Consider the following 16,989-nt stretch of genomic DNA (forward strand, 5'->3'; position numbering starts at 1 on the left):
CTGGGCCAGATCTAACAAACTGGGTCAAAACTGACAGGAAACAAGGACCCAAACCAGTACGGCCTGTATACAGTAATTTAGGAGCTGCTAAAACACTGAACCAAATCTTCACTAGCTTAACCCAAGTTCTACATTCTAACAGCTGGAGCAAAGACCTGGAAAATTCCAGAATCTCAAATTTGAAATGGATTCTTCAACTCAATGATATGATTGCTGACAAAAACAAAAACACACAGAAAAAAAAAAAAAAAGTTGTTTTACTAATATAAAAGTGTCATTATAAAATAATAATAATATTTTTCCCGTAATAATAAAAATAAAAAAAAATAATATAGCTGAGAATAAAATAATCTGTGTTTTATGACTTTAAAACCATTTAAAAAAATTTAAAACATTGCATCTTTACATGATTTTACTGATTGCGCATGAAGTTTGGGCTTTTATGGAGGAGCAAAAGCACACAAGCTGGAAAGGAGGCGGAATTTTGTGACACTAATAATTTTTTATTATCTCAATTATTGGATTTTTACAATCGTTTGAAATTGACATCGAAACTTAATTTTTCGATTAATTGCACAGCTCTAGCACAAATACCACTAGTGTAGAATTTTATACTTTCACTAATTAGCAAATTACTAGAGACTGTTAGTGCCTTAACTTTAGCACCATTAAATACTAACAAAAATAAAAAATAAAAATAAAAATAATATAATAAATAAAATCAAAGCTAGAAAATTCTAAAAATAATTAATAAAAAATCAACTAACAATGAATGGAGGGAAAACTAATGACAACTAAAAGACAGATTAAAAAATAAAAAAGAAATGAAAAATAGATTAAATACTACAGGTTGAATCCTGAAAGAATTTTTTCATTGTTGAAAAATTTCACTCACGTTGTGTTTATCGACATTTGGGTTGTTTTTTTTACATGACATCACAATGGTCACATAAGAGAGTTCATGAAAATTCAGAGTTTCCAAGTTGTAATTAAAAGTTTGACGAAGACGCAAGTGGTTTTTACAAGATGGGAACTTGTAATTATGGTATTGGGGGGGTCTGACATGACGTGAAATGCAGCATCAGATCCTCCAGGGTTCTTCAAAATACTAGAGCTCAAAGCCTTCAATAGTCCCTACACATGTCAGTCTTTCTGAGCCTCACTCAAAAACGGCAGTACCCCACACCCAAAAACAATGTGGTCTGAATCAACAGTATGTGCTTTTCCTCCATTAAGAAAATTGTTGAACTCCTGTGCTGTTTACATGTTCACAAGTGTTTGTGTGTTTGGTCTTCCAGCAGCGCGAACATCAAATAAAAGCTGTAAAATCTGCAGCCCTGAGACTGCCGGCCTTGATGGATGGAACAGGGCAGTTGCCACTGTAAATATCCAACATGTCAACAGACTTTTCACTCCTATGGGAAAGAAATTAAACATTTTCAGATGTTTCTTGCCGGAAAACAATCTGGATCGGCCCAGGCAGGGCCAAGTTCTGCAGCCCTCTTGCAGATGGAGCAATTAAACTTGCCTCTCTTTCTCTCTCTCACTCGGCACGGGTCCACGTCTACCCCTGAAAATCCAGCAGGAACCAATGTCAATTTTTAAACTCTCAGAGCTCTGAACCAGACAGAGCACAGAGGAGGTTAAGAGACTGTAAGGCTACCTAGAAGCGTGACTTTGCGGTTCCCATCTAAAGCTCTGCATAGATTATCTGCTCTTCACTTACTCTGAGCTCGGTCAATCTGACGGCCTGGGTATCTGACATCATCATGCTGCTGGACATACACATAAAGTCACGCAAAAGAGCCTCACAGACATTGGAACCTTCAAATATGCACATACAAAACGGCCACAAATGCTAGTTGTCATTCACAAAAAGTTGTCACAAAAGTTACACTATTCAGCAAGGATGCATAAAATTGATCAAAAGTGACAGTATAGAAACATTCTGAAAAAATCAATCCCTAAAAAAAAAAAAAAATTTCCATAAAAAAGATTAATAAACACTCTGTTTTTGGTATAGATATTAAGAAAAAAAAAAAATGCTTCTTGAGCAACAAATCAGCGTATTAGAATGATTTCTGGAAAAATCAAGTGACATTAAAGACTGTAATAATGGCTGCTGAAAATTCAGCTTTGCCAACACATTTATAATATAGTCCAAACAGAAAACTGTATATTTTAAGTTTTAATAATTTTCACAATATTTAATTGTAATTATTGTTTTCAACAATGCAAATCCTTAAGCATAAGATTTTTTTCCCAAAAACATAAAAAAACAACTTTTTGAACTTTTTTTTAACCTGAAAAACATTAAGTAAAAAGTGGACAACTAGCCCAGTTTCCCCTACATTACATTTCATACCAAACACACAGGTACACACACACAAACACAGTCAGTTCCCGCCTCTTTGAACCCATACAACACACAACTATCTGGTGGCAATCAAAGCATGCCAGTTTAAACAGTATTATTCCCTGACGGTCCGCCGGAACAGGGCCTGAGAAGGGTGTGGGAAACAAGGGGTATAAATAGCTCTTGTTTCGTGGGGGACCACAGGACTTGGCACTGCTATGATAGCAGAGTCAGAAAACTCCATTAAGTTCTAACTGAACTGCATCGCCCTCCAAACAGACGACCAGACTTTATTTCAACATATCTGACCCTAGAGTTTCTTTTTTAGCTCTGTTTTTTGTCTCATTTTGCTACTTTTTGGTAGGTTTGGAGTGACAGGAAATTATTAAGTAGGGAAAGGAGTGGTGCACACTGCAGATTCAAACCTATATCACCCACATGAGCACCAAGGCTAAACATGTCAGAAGAACATGCATCCAAAAAGAGATCGCTAGGTGATTACCTACATAAACAGATTCACAACCTACACACATACACTTTAACTTTGTTTGCCTGCATATATAGACCTTTTTTAATGATCTCAGATTCATCCATCACTGGATCCAACTCATTTATCTGAGCTGCCACTAACCTGTCTCTCCTCAGCACTTGGCCATGTTGAGCCTCTGCAGACTCCGGCTAGCTAAAATTAGCGCACAATTACGTCAAATCAATACTGACTTCCAAATCTGTAGAACTTCCATGGCACTCTGTAAACGGGCTGCCAGAGTGATTAGCTCTCTTCACAGAAATCTTTGCTGGCGGTCAACTTTACTCTCTCCCTTTCTCAGTCTCGCACTCTTTTTCTTTCAGAATGCTGAAGTTTCCACTTTGTTATGAAGATTATTTATTATCAAAATGAAGCTTGAGATAAGAAGCCAAAATGCAGGCAAATTGGGAATAAGTGGTCTCAGATAAAAATTAAAATTTGAGGGAAACAAAGTTAATGTTACCAAAAAAATAATAAAAAAATACAATAAAATAAGCACATGGCCAATGGCTAGAGCCAGGACCACAGCAGAGTAAATGAACATTTAACAAAATGAACAAAACAAAAATAAGCAATCCTATAGGACTTTTTTTCTTGTTCATGTTTTATCTTAAACAGGGCACCAATTGAGCCAGGAACACCAAAAAACAAAACAAAAACAAAACAAAAAAAACTAAACAAAACAAACTAAATTAAAACTAAACTAAAACTAAAAAACAAAACACATAAACAAAACAAAAAAAACATATGACTGACTAGATCACTTAAAAAAAACAGTTTGTTGTCTTTTTTGTCTCCTTTGGTAATTGTCTTAGTCTTCGCATAGGGTGAGCCTACTATACAGTACATCAAGCCTTCTTGAACATCTGTAACATGTGGCTTTGCCTCTGGGGCAAAATTATAAATGAGCAAAAACTCTTTACAATTACGTACTGATGACCCCCCTCACCCCTCGTCTCTGATTTACACACACATGCATGTGCACCCCAAACAGGGCCCCAGCCGCGTGCTATGTACAGCTCCCTATTGTACCCTCATTTCTGACAGGAAAAGAGGAGGCTCTCGCTCTCCTCTAACAAAAAAAGGACATGTTGCAAGGACTCTGCACTGACCCACGAGATCAGTGTCAGTCTGAACTCAAACGTGCTATTTTAACAAAACCCACCGTTACAGGAAAAAGGAAGATAGAAATTAAACTGAAAATATCATTCACCCATTGCAAACGGCTGTATTCATCCATTGGTCTGTCTGCCATTATGAATTATATATATGCTCTATCTTTTTTGTTTAAAATTGGTGCTGTAAAATTGAAGTCTCTTCATCTATTTTAAGATTTAATGGACGTTCAGACTGACAAGACAAAACACAAGCGATCACATCCCTCCTGCCAATTATCGTCAAATAGCTGACATCCGAGAAAAATGCCCGAAAAATAGTACATTTCTGGTCGGAGCAGTCAGGCTGTTTTGTCAAGGTCAGGCACTGTCAATTTCGAAGAGATTTCGATGTGTAGAATGGTGGATGAGGATTTATTTTTAACACGAGCAGTGATTTGAAGTGAGGCGACTACCTCCGTTAATAACAGCCTAGTCCTCGAGAACACAGCTCCGAAACCCACAATGAGGCGCTATAATGGAGCCAGTTAGCCAGCGGGGTACTGGCTTCATGAGAGGAGAACTGGGAGGCCACATACTCACAGCGCTCACTTCATCAAGTTACACATGCGGCATGGAAGAGCCGCATCTCGCTGCACTTCAAGCCCCCTTAATGCAAGGTGCTGCTGAAGCCCGTCAAAAAGCTGCATTACATATAACAGAAATCTACTTTAATAGATAGTGGACGTGTTTTTGAGGTCAAAGGAAAGGAAAATTGACACATACTTCTCATTTTCCTTCTCTTTTATTGTTTCTTGGACTTGTCCTGCCACTGTATTAGACAGACTAGCAAAAGAACGCAGAAAATTATTGAGGGAAAGAAGAGAACGGATTTTCAATACAAAAAAATAATAAAGTAAATACATTTAAATATATATATGTTTTTTTTAAAGAGTGGATGTACAAAAAAAAAAATTAAGTAAAAAAAAAAAGCAATAAAGAGGTGTAAAATATTCTTTACATAAGTTCCACCTAATGCTACGAATGTGCTACCAAATGCATAATCGCATTACTCTGGGTTTTTTGGACATAGCGTCATACTAATATTATGTATTTTTGACACATTCTATTTTAATATCACAGAATTCATTGAACAAAATATACGTAAGTCAAACAAATAGAAAAATAACTAACTTTACTTAAAAATTAAGTAAAATAAAATAATTCAAATATCAACTCTGACCTTACAGCACCATGTAAATACTACTCAGTAGCATGGGTATTATGACAATGTCTGTATCCCCTTTAAAAGAGGGTGGGCCAGACTCCTCTGGAGCGGAGCCTGTTCAACATAAAAGGCTAACAGTTATTCTGAACCCAGATTCGAATGAATTTGGCAGTAAAAATACCTTACAAACCTCAACCTGAAAGGCTTACTGTTTAAAAGCACAGCTATTTTTACAAAGTCTATGAATATCTTTTCAGATATTTAATACTATTAGTATAGAGAGTGCTAAAACACTTAATAGTTCTCATACTTGAGTTGGCTGGTAACACTCACAGCGAGTTACTTCACACCATAATCAGACAACATATCAAACCTAAATCAACTCGTTTGATATCAAGCAACAGTACAACTAATTGACTGAATTACCAAGGAACATTATGTTTAACTCTCTTTTAGCAAAAACAGCCTGCATCAGACTAAAATAGACCTTAATTAACTTAAAGAATTTTTTAAGAAGGTAAGGCTCAAAACAACACTCACTCAATATCTTCCTATTATTATGATAGTTCTATTATTATGAGTATGTGCTGCAGAGGGCATTTGAATATCTGCCTGCTGTCATATTGACTGGTAGCGCACACTACTTATAGAACACAGCACCATGTCCCAGTTCTCAACTACCAGCAATGGCCACTAAGGAGACATGTCAAAGGAAACACAGCATCATTCCCTGAGGATAACTGGTGAACTCTCTTATTTCACATCATTTTTTTAAACAATTTATGAAAATGTCATGACTAATTTAATATAGCAATATTGGTGTATTTTTTAAAATAAATACATGCTTAACACCAAATTCTTTTTACCAAAAAACTATTTACCTTAAGTGTCAATGACATAACGGATGAATTTGCTGTTACCCACCAGTTGGGAACCATTGATCTAATTATAAAAAAAAAAAATAATTCTAAATAAAAAAAAAAATAGATTTAGCCAAGTATAAAATGACTTGACACAATAATAGAGCTGTAGTCATTCTACATGATATTGTTAATGATTTCCACAGCATCCTTTCAAAAGAAAAACTTGTTTACACCTTAAAGTTAACCAAAAAAAAAATCAAATACAATACAAAAATCTTTGAAAAAACATCTTTGAAATGTTATACTCGGGAGTCCATCATTCTGGCTCTGCCCAGAACAAATAGACTTACCTGGCACCATTAAGATTTCGCTCTCATACCGACGAGCGGAAATAAAAGAGTGGGCCAGCAAATAGCGAAACTGCCTGATCTGATTAGATGCTGACAAAATATGGAAGGCTTTGTATGACAAAAGCAGACCTCAAGTAACAAAGAAAACAAACCGTCATGTAATAAGCACTGCTGTTAAATCAGGTAGGTTTTTTTAGCCTGTCGAGACTATAATCAGACCACAGAGAGAGCCATCTTACACCAGATCTGTGTGTCCAGTTAAGCAAACAGGCTTTTTTCCTTACAAGGAGGGTAGTGAGATTAATTGGTGTGACTGTGATAGAGTCATATTCGCTGTGTAAAGCCATGAGGAGAGGGTAGTTTAACAGTTAGTGCTCTCTGGCTGCTAGCTCGATGCAATCTCCTTAGACGGTCCATTTTAGAAGCTGCACCTTCTCTGTTCCAGCAGGTGTCCACATACTATTGATCATGTATTTTTTACTACAAGTGTAAAAAATGTATTGTGAGCCATTAAACTCATAATTACAGAATTTATTAGAGTTACTTAATATCTAAAAAATAGCAATACACATATGGTTTTTTTTTTGGAAATAGCTCCTGTTTAAGGAACTGTCACATTTATTGTTGTTGTGTGAATTTTTCACAGTCATTTCAATAGGAATCCAAGCAATCTAGAATTTCGCAAATGGGGATTCTCAATTCTAAGATAAAATAGTCAAATGAAGTCAAATAAAGCATTTTGGATAATGCTTGTCAAAAAAAACAATTCCTGGGCCTTTAAATATAAAATCAATTTTTTCCCCTCCAACCCAATATTCCACCACACAATAGTCTAATGTAAACCAGTTATACAGTATGTGTGTCTTCATGTTTTGGGAATTAATTATGAATTGTACCAAAAACTTGAAGCAAGTTATTGATTTTAAAATATAGGTTCAGATCCATGTATTCTTTTCTGGCTTCAATTGGTTTTCTAAAATCAGAGATATAAAAAATTATTTCAAAAATAGATAAAACTCTAAACACATTATTTTCTAAGCTCACTTTTCTACACCACTACCATCACCACAAGGATCTGCAAAAATCATGCCTGTTTTCAAACAAGTTCCCCTGAACACGCCCCCATCTGCAATTGGCTGGTCAAACAAATAGTCCTGCCCCCCAAACTCAACTCCATTGGTTAGCCAATGCAGCTCTTGTTAGATTTAGGTGCTCTAACAAACAGAAAATGTTTTCATAGCACCTCAGAGCCACAGTGTTTACACATTTCCAAGGGAAACCACACACAAATGGCTCATTTATAGCTGTTCTGGGAATAAAAGTATGTATTTAAACATTAAAAAAACTTACACACATCACCACAATTTAAGGTAAGTAAAACAAGTAAAACCATTTTATACAAGGCGACTCACCTCTGCTTGGAAGCCTTTCAGCAAAGGAGCTATCTGTTTGACGCAACTCCTGAAAGAAAAAAAAGAGACAAAGATGAACTATTATTTCACTATATTAGATTCTGAAGAGTGTTTGAAGGATTTATTTTCCATGTAGCAATGTGTAGAACTCAGGATATTGAGAGCAGGGCAACTTACCAGGCATCTGATCAAAGATGAAGGAAAAATAAGTGGGAGAAAAGAAATACACAAAATGTATTCAAAGGATATCTTAATTTATCAAAATGTCCCAGGGCTGGTTTGTTCTCTTCAAAGAGGAAACAACAAACACACAGCTAGTGCACGCATACAAACAATCGCGATCTCACATAAAAGAGTCTCACACCTTGTGCAGTTTCTGACTATGAGCACAAAGGACAGTGTGTGCTTTAAGGACGTGGTGTATGTATGCATTCACACTCTCGCTCTCTCTCACTCCTCTCTGATATGCCCTTGTTTTTTTCCTTGCACGAGTTCTCCATTACTCAGTCCTCTTTACTGCAAAAACTGCTCATGCAAAAACAGCAGAGGAACAAAAAAGCAAAGTGCAGCACCACATGTATGCATGTGTGGGTCGCTACAGCCTTACGGTTGACGAGAAAAAATGACATAATTAGTTCTCAAGAGAAAGATTTACAACTGTTAATCTATTACTACCTCATCTTGTCATAAAGTTTATAGTTGATTTTTCAGCTCATGTTTCTGAGTGATACAAAATTTTCATTAAAAGAAGAGATAAAGAGAAGAAAAAAAATTCGGCCTCGTAGAAAACAAACCGTGTCCTTTTGTTGTTCAAGTTCAGATGGAAGCACACCTCCCTTCTCTTTGCGGGGCCTTACAGGCGGAGTTAATTGATGCTGTGGTATTTAAAAGATATACAGATTAAGGATGAGCCATCAATGCCTCTTTCATTTGAACATAGGGTGGGATGTTTTCAACATGAACTGACCAGACAAACGGCTGTGAAGTAAATCACCGGGATGCGACAAAAAGCCCTCACTTTAAAAGTCAGTATAGACATGCATACCACGCAACAAACAACATTACTGAACGCTGGGGCCGAATAAACGGGCGCACTGCGTTGCTGTAATCGCACAGGGACGCAGGGCCATTCCGGCCACTGCGGCATAAAGGAGAACACATCATTAGCGGGAAGCGCCCCCTTTTGTTTCGCGTTCATTAGCAATGTAGGAGTCGCCATAGCAGATATATGTACTCTAATGGGCAAGAGAGAGAATGGATTTTACAGGAAAAGTGCCAAAAAATCATTCCTTGCCTCAGTCCATCCACGCCACACGTTTCTTTATGGTCTGCGTCACGTGTTGAGTAATGATCAGAGTATAAATATTTCTAATTTGTTTTGGCTTATGGGGATCTTAAGAGCATTTTAATCTAACGATATCTGCTTAAATGTCTCACAAAACTGCGTTTTTTTGTAAGCAAATATAAACTCTGTCTACTGAATTTCTTCAGAATATCAACATCTTATGTGAAATAATAAAATATGTAATTAAAATTATTATATAATATTGTTATATTTTACTATCACAAATGAAATATGATCGGGGTTTGTGGCTGTGGGGTAGAAACACAAGTGTTTTTTTTTTTTTTGTTTTTTTTTGGAGTGAAACAGTGCTACTTTGTGTTAAAACAACAAAAAAGTAAGATTTAGTTATGTTTATGTTTTTTTTTAATTTTGCGTGAAATTCTCCATACCTTAAATGGTTTGTGTATTTAATAGTTTTGATGGCGTTACTTCATTTCTAACATAATTAAATGTAGAACATGCTATCCAAAACATTTGGACAAGTATGATGGTTAAAATATTTTTTTAAACTGTCTTGTTAATAAAAATCTCATGCAAATTAAAATCTTATTGTCACAATTAGCATTTTACCACAGGTTGTATATATTCACCCGGTTCATTATGTTTTGTGAATTGATGATATGATGCTAAAAGTATTACTGTGCATCACCTATCAGTGTATTCCTATTTCCTCGTAAAAGCTCTAATATCAAAAATTTTGGGGTACAATCCCACGTAATTGTGTACAATCCTTCTGTACATACCTAGTGACCAATACAAGTAGCTCAATGTACTAAATGTATTTACCTGCCACTGGAATCAAGTCATGGGTACAACAAAAAACAGCTCAGCATTAAGCAGGGTATACACACACAACATGTTGTCCAGGTTGATCGAGAAGAACATGTAACACACTGAAAGGCGGCCAAGATCTGCCGCAAACATGTCTGACGTCTGCATGTCTCACTAAAGTGTGCAGAGGAAAAGAGCGCTGGAAGAGAGCATAGACAGAATTGGTGGAGGGGATCTTGACCCAACTCGCACTCTTCATCTTCACAGAGCGAGGCGATGGGACCTCTGTTCCCGCTCATCTCCTGCCCACAATGGCTACTGTACAGATGACATTTATGTCAGTGCCACACAGAGGGGGCCCACCGTGGACCAGGAGGAGGGAAACATCTCTCAACATCTCGGTTTCACATACTAATCGGGTGCCTGGCCAAAACGAGAGATCCCCTGCCCGCTTTCGGCAGTACTCTCGTACTGCCATCTGTCTCTGCAGATGCTTTCTGACGCATCGTACGTACTGTAAAGACAGCAGTGCTTAAACCAGTACATTTAGAATGTTAGCGAATGGATAAAAAAGCTTGCAATAAAAGTAAATCTCGAGGAACCAGGCCAAGTGTGAGCATGTGCAAGTCATTGGTAAATCGTAGCCGGGGGTCTGAAGGACAGAAACCACAATGTCTTTTGGACTACTGCTGCATGGAAAGAGACGGTGAGGTCCAGCTATGAATCAAAAATTTGGTCACTGAGCTGAGGTTTGAGGTGAGATAATCAGCATTCAGCCTGATATCACGTACGATTTGATTTTGGAAATTTGAGTCTTTTAAGTAAATATTAATCTACATCCTTATTGCCTGTAATTACATTCTGTTATCTTGCAGACTGTAATTCAGCTTCAGAAATTAACTATAAAGAAGAAATATTTACCCCTTTGAACAGGATTGCACGTTAAGGGGCATTTTAACCTCTATGAGAATATAGTTTCAAACATAGAAGCCATCTACATATTTGTGTTTGTTTTATTTAATACTCAACTCAATTGGATCATATCTAGAAATTAAAGGTCAGAATATATGAAATATAAAAAAAAAAGCATTAAAGTAAATTTAACAGAAAGTACAAAAAAAGGAAACATTAAATTAAAATAAAATTAAATATAAAATCACATATTTTTGCCCCAAGTCCTGGTTAATCACTCTGATTAGCATTATAGATTATAAACATTATAGCAAATAATATCAATATCAGTCATTAGAAAAAAAAAAGTATAAGTAGTATTAAGTATTAAAAAAAAAAAGAAAGAAAATTAATTATATTAAAAAAAGTAAATTAATCAAATAAAATTAACTTACAGGAATCATTCAAAGCAATTGGAAAGCTAAACAAACAGAGAAACAGACCTTTATCTTTGTGCAATAGTGTTTAGGGCTTTCATTCTCCAAAGCAATGATCACTGATCAATGAGCAGTGATGCAGTCCTCTACGGGGCTTTGTGAGAGACGCTGCAGCAATCAACCAGCAGAAACACATTCTTCCTGTGTCCCCACCATCCAGATCCACCTAAAGACTCTGAAAGCCGTCCCCATCCTCTAGCACAGGCTGCATCTTTTAAACCTGACAGTGGCAGATTACACAGCTGTATGGGCTCGCCTGGTAAATTATTTACCATCCAACGCGAGCCTTTCCATCCTCCCACTCACTCCGATTATGTAGCGCACTACATGCCAAACTGGTCCTGGCACGATGGCAATCTGGCCACCTGGCACTGGGGTGGCATTGCCTTAGTGAAGCCAGGCCAGGCCAGGCCTGTGTTTGTTTAAGCTGCTGGTGTCTGCCCATAATACTATCTAAGCTCTTAGTAGGTACAGTGATCAACAGATCGGTTTAATCGTATCTGACTGACCGAGAGAATATACACAGGGCGGATTGTGGAAAATGAGGGACACCCATAATTTTCCTAAATCCTACTTATGTATATTCTTCTAGACAGATGCAGATGTCAAAAAATCTATTTTCACACACATTCATGTTCCGCCATAGTTAATGAGTTATTTTAGAATTTAGTTTCTCAAATGTACGGGGAAAAAAAAAAAGAAAAAAGAAAGAAAAGAAATGAGTTGAATAAAGCTGAGACATACATTATTCTGGTTGCTAAAACATGATTTTTTCCAATATATATATAATAATTGAACTTGATTTGTAATTTCGTAAATAACAGGCACTAAAATTCTTTCTTCTGGATTTCTTACATATTTTTGCTGCAGTAGATTCTTAAATCCAGAACTCTTCTTGTAAGATGGAAGATCCTTCAGTATACGATTTTTTGTGCAGTAGATACACAACAGTAATGAATTAATGAAATAATGTTCAGCTCAGTGCAATCAAGTTTATGTTTTGGATTCTCCTGGAAAATGGCTACCGGCCTGTTCTGCGAGTCATAAATCTCACTAAATCCAGCGCTGCAAATGGTGGAAACAGGAAAGCACATGGTATCGCCTGTCCACTGGATGTCTTCTCTTGACTTTTGCTGCCTTCTGGATGTAGAATTTCCATTCAACAAAGTCCAGAAGCATCATCCCGCTTATGTTATTCAAAAACTACACACACACACACACACACACACACACACACATGCATAGAGAGCAGAGAGCAGACATGATGGATGAGAGGAGAGTTACACTGATAAGAGTAGGGCTGTTGTGCCTCCATTATAAAAGAACACACACGCTTTCAAACATTCTACAGGAAACAGAACTGTGGCATTTTACTGAAGGTGGCTGATACCAAAGTGCACCGTCAGCTTCTGTGCAAGAATCTGTAATATCAGATGTTTTCCAGGTTCTTCGTGTAAAAAGAAAAAAGAAAGGTACCCATCAGTGGTTTAGTGTTGCAGGATAGGCTGAACTCACACTCATCTTTCGCAAAAAGGATGAAAACAAAAGAAAACAATAGGAGGAATAGGAGAGCAGTAGACTTTTACATTTTCAAAAGAAATCTTTATGATACTTCTTAGATATGAGTGTGGTTCCTTATTTACAGTACATTTATATTTGGTCATTTAGCAGACGCTTTTATCAAAGCGACTTACAAATGAGGACAATGGAAGCAAACAAAATCAAAGTGCTATAACAAGTCTCAGTTAGCTGTTAGTTAGTTAGTTAGTTAGTTAGTTAGTTAGTTAAGTTAATTACCTTATAAATTTAAGTTTATTTGATTTGTTTGCCCCATTTGCAAAAATTTCACAGGCAAACAATTCTAATCTGAAAAAAAACAATAATAATAATTAAACATCCATTTTCTATTGTCAATAGTGTAGCGATGTATGAAGCACAGCTAACACAGAAACCCCATCTTAAGTCGTATCACTATGTGCTGTAGTTTAATACTTAGCATTATTGATTTGAACAAACCTATAAGAAGACTCCGCAATTGTAATAGTGATTCATTATGTACGAATCATGATTATTATTTTGTGCATCTGTGCTTACCTATTCCTCCCAAGCATGTGTGTGTGTGTGTGTGTGTGTGTGTGTTTGTGTCTGTGTGTGCAGCTGTGCACGCATATCTGCGCGTGGGCGTGTCAGTGTCCCCTGTTCCGTGCTCCCACACCCTTAAGGTCACAGTCAATTAAAGCAGACATAGAACAGACCCCCATCGCATTCAGACCAATTTCAGCTCCACCTTAAAACTTACACGCTCTCTTAACCACACATAAACACGAGAGGGAACCGTGTGCTGCATAACCATATAAATAAGAGTTGTTGTTACAGTAGGATAAAAAGAGAAATAGAGAGAAAATCAAGTATGTCTGGGGGTGGAGGGCCCCTGTTGGTCCCAACGAGATGAATGCCCCCAGACGCTGGTCTGGTAATGAGGTCACGAAACTGTCAGACAGCCCCCCAAACAAAGACGCTGTGATCTAGGACCGGCCGGCCTCTCAGACACATACTCTTCTTGATGGAGGCTATCAATCACACACCCCTGCGACTCTTTAATGATACACAGCACAACACCATAAACTGCTTAGCGACACCTTGGCAACATACACAGAGAAAAAAAAAAAAAAAAGTTTAAAAATAAATGATAATATAATATAATATCATATAATATATAGTTTTATTACAAAATTCTATATTTTTAGTTTTAGATTTAGTGATTTCAGTTTTTTTTTGTATTTATTATTACAATATTAATTAATATTTTTAATTTAAATATTTGTAGTCCATTCTTTTGTCATTTCTGATAGTTTTTCTTTTTTCACATTTACATTGCTATTTATTTATTTATTTATTTCAGTTTTAGTGCTTTTTGTACGTAAACTTCTTTCAGTTAGTTACCTTGCCAAGGCCATTAAAGTTTTTATCTAATATTTATATTTTTTCAACTTAATTTTAAGCCACCACAAACAAATTTTAATAATTACTGACAACAATGAAAAGAACAGAATAGAACAGAAAATTTATATGGAATATTGTATACATAATCTAAAATAGCTTACTATTTATAATTTTTATGTAAAATGTAACTTTCATATTTTCATATGTGCCAGTACATAAAAATGTGAAATAATTTTATAATGTAAATGATATATAAATAATTCAATTTTACCCTTTTCGTCTCAAACATCACAGAATATTTTTCAAAAAGTGTCCCAGAAAACCTGCTTTATTCGACACATGGTGAGCTCAGGCCACCGTAGGGGAGGAAAGGGTTAATGCAAAGAAAGCTGGGAAAAAAGAACTTTTCTTTAGCAATTAGTTCTGATGAGCAGGTTGTGTTAGGCAGCAGCTATTGAAGGTCTATTTATATAGAGATTGCTTCAGGAGAAAAACCTGAGATGCGGCCATGCAGATCAGAGGGAGAGGAGGATGAAAGAAGGGAAATGAAAGAGGAAAAGGGGGGATGGTGAAAAAAAGGGAGAAAGACATGGCCTTGTGCCTGAGAGGAATGCAGGGCAGCCTTTATCTGGTGATGAAACAGCGAATGACTGGACATACTGCCTGCCCCCCTTGTCCATGATGCATTTGTTTGTGTTTTTCTGTATATGGTTATTTTTACATCACCTGCTTGTGTCAAAAGTCCGGTTTGCACTTGTGCGTACAGCTTAAAGCAGAATATGCTGTCATTAATTGACTGAGTGACTCTATAAAGTGATTTTTCATTCATGTGTGATGTGTTCGTTCGCCGTTCCCTCATTGACTATTCCCTATACAGTGAATGACACATAATGAGTGCCCTCATTTGTCCCTAAGGATTTATAAGAAGTCATAAACATCATTCATTCAGTGTATTCAATATGCAATATATATAACATTTAAAAATATATTTTTTTCATATAAATAAAATTAATTATAAAAAAGTAAATTAATCAATTAATTACATAACTACTAGGTAATGTAATTTAAATGATTAAAAAAGATTAATTATTTAACTATTAATAATTAAATTTTTTAAAATTATTTTTAAAAATATAACCCATTGCTGCATCACATCTCTTCTACAATGCAAAATTTTGAGTACAGATCAGTTGCAAGGTAAACCTATATTCGGATAATGCTACAAAAATGGCTAACACCTCAAATAGTGCACTATAAATAGAACAAGGAGTGATTTTTTTTTCGGACACTAAGTCGGCGGGTTTGTGGACCAAACTTTACAGACGAACATGTGGGAATGAGTAAAAAAAAAAAAAAGGGCCACTACCAGATATGCGTCTCAGGCTTTTTTCCATTCAGGGTGCATAATTGTCAGCATTCCTCTTAAAAGCATATTCCATGGAAAACAGCCCCCCTCCACTCGCCTGAACCTTGTGAAAACTTTAAAAATAGTGTTTTATGTCGCACGATTATTTCTGCCTTGTAATTCTGTCAGAGGGTGGAGGGGGTCTCGGGCTCTGAAAATTACCTCAAATAAAACATGTGGTGGGAGGAGGCTGATGCAAGTGTCTCTCGGAAAACACAAAGACATTTCAGAGGACATATAAAAGAGAAACGGACATAAACAGAGGACGAATGGGCAGGGTACAGTGAGAATCTGCTAGATTTAACCATATTGGGTAAAAGAAGCGGAGGTGGCGTGCACTGTAAAACAATTAAATAAAGCTCAGAGCAACAGAAGAAACACACAGCGCATGCTTAATGCACATTCACGTCATACACCAGGGATCATTCGGCAAAAAAAAAATGGCACAACGTCCATCATACGCCAAGACTATAAATATATCGACACACAACAATTTGTTACAGCTGAGAAGACATCTGTTTCCCAGTGTCTGGACGGCGAGCATGAACTACACTGGCTGGTTAATATAAAACATCAATTTAGAGGATAGGTTTCCAGGCCACACTGATTCAAGATCAGTATTGAGATTGAGGGACAGAATTGCAAGGAGACTGCCAGCCCACCTCCCTCAAGAGATTCACACAGCCCACAAATCAGTTTAATGTTTCACTGACAGCCATGGCTGTTCACAGGAGGGACCACAACTGTGCAAAGTTCCCCCCACCCCGCTGCGGAATAAAGTGAAACTGAAGTTCTCCACAGACGTTCAGAACGGAGGATGGAAAACAGGGCTCTGTGTGCAAAGAAAGACAATGTTATCTGTGGACAGGAGGAACAGGAGCGACTGTGCCTGGAAGGGATTGTGGGATTCTGTCTGTGGGACGGTAAAAAAAGCACACGGTGGAAAGGATAGGCTATTTATGAAAGGAAGAGACCATGTCTGAGTGGAGAGGGGAGACTGTGTTCGCCTGTAAAGGAGAAACTGTTTGTTTGAAGAGGATAGACTGTGTTGTCTGTTAATGAGAGACTGTGTTTGAAAAGGATAGACGTGTACAAGGAGAGATTGAAGAAAGGATGTTTGAAGACTGCTGAAGAAAAGAGACTGAGTTAGTTTGTGAAGGACAGACGGTGTTAGCTTGTAAAGCTAAGAGTATAGGACTGCAGAATTAATCGATATAAACCGAAATCACAATATGGCTTAGTGTGATTATCAAGAGATTTAATTAAAAAAACATATGCATTGCGTGTTTCAGAGTGAAGTGCAGC

At 36.8% G+C, this 16,989-nt stretch overlaps 1 pseudogene; it reads right to left on the reverse strand.

Annotated features, from left to right (window-relative positions):
- The window catches only part of LOC109096874, a 108,715-nt pseudogene that overhangs the window by 49,050 nt on the left and 42,676 nt on the right, over positions 1 to 16,989 (reverse strand).

This window comes from Cyprinus carpio, chromosome A10 (assembly GCF_018340385.1).
Source record: "Cyprinus carpio isolate SPL01 chromosome A10, ASM1834038v1, whole genome shotgun sequence".
Taxonomy (NCBI): domain Eukaryota; kingdom Metazoa; phylum Chordata; class Actinopteri; order Cypriniformes; family Cyprinidae; genus Cyprinus; species Cyprinus carpio.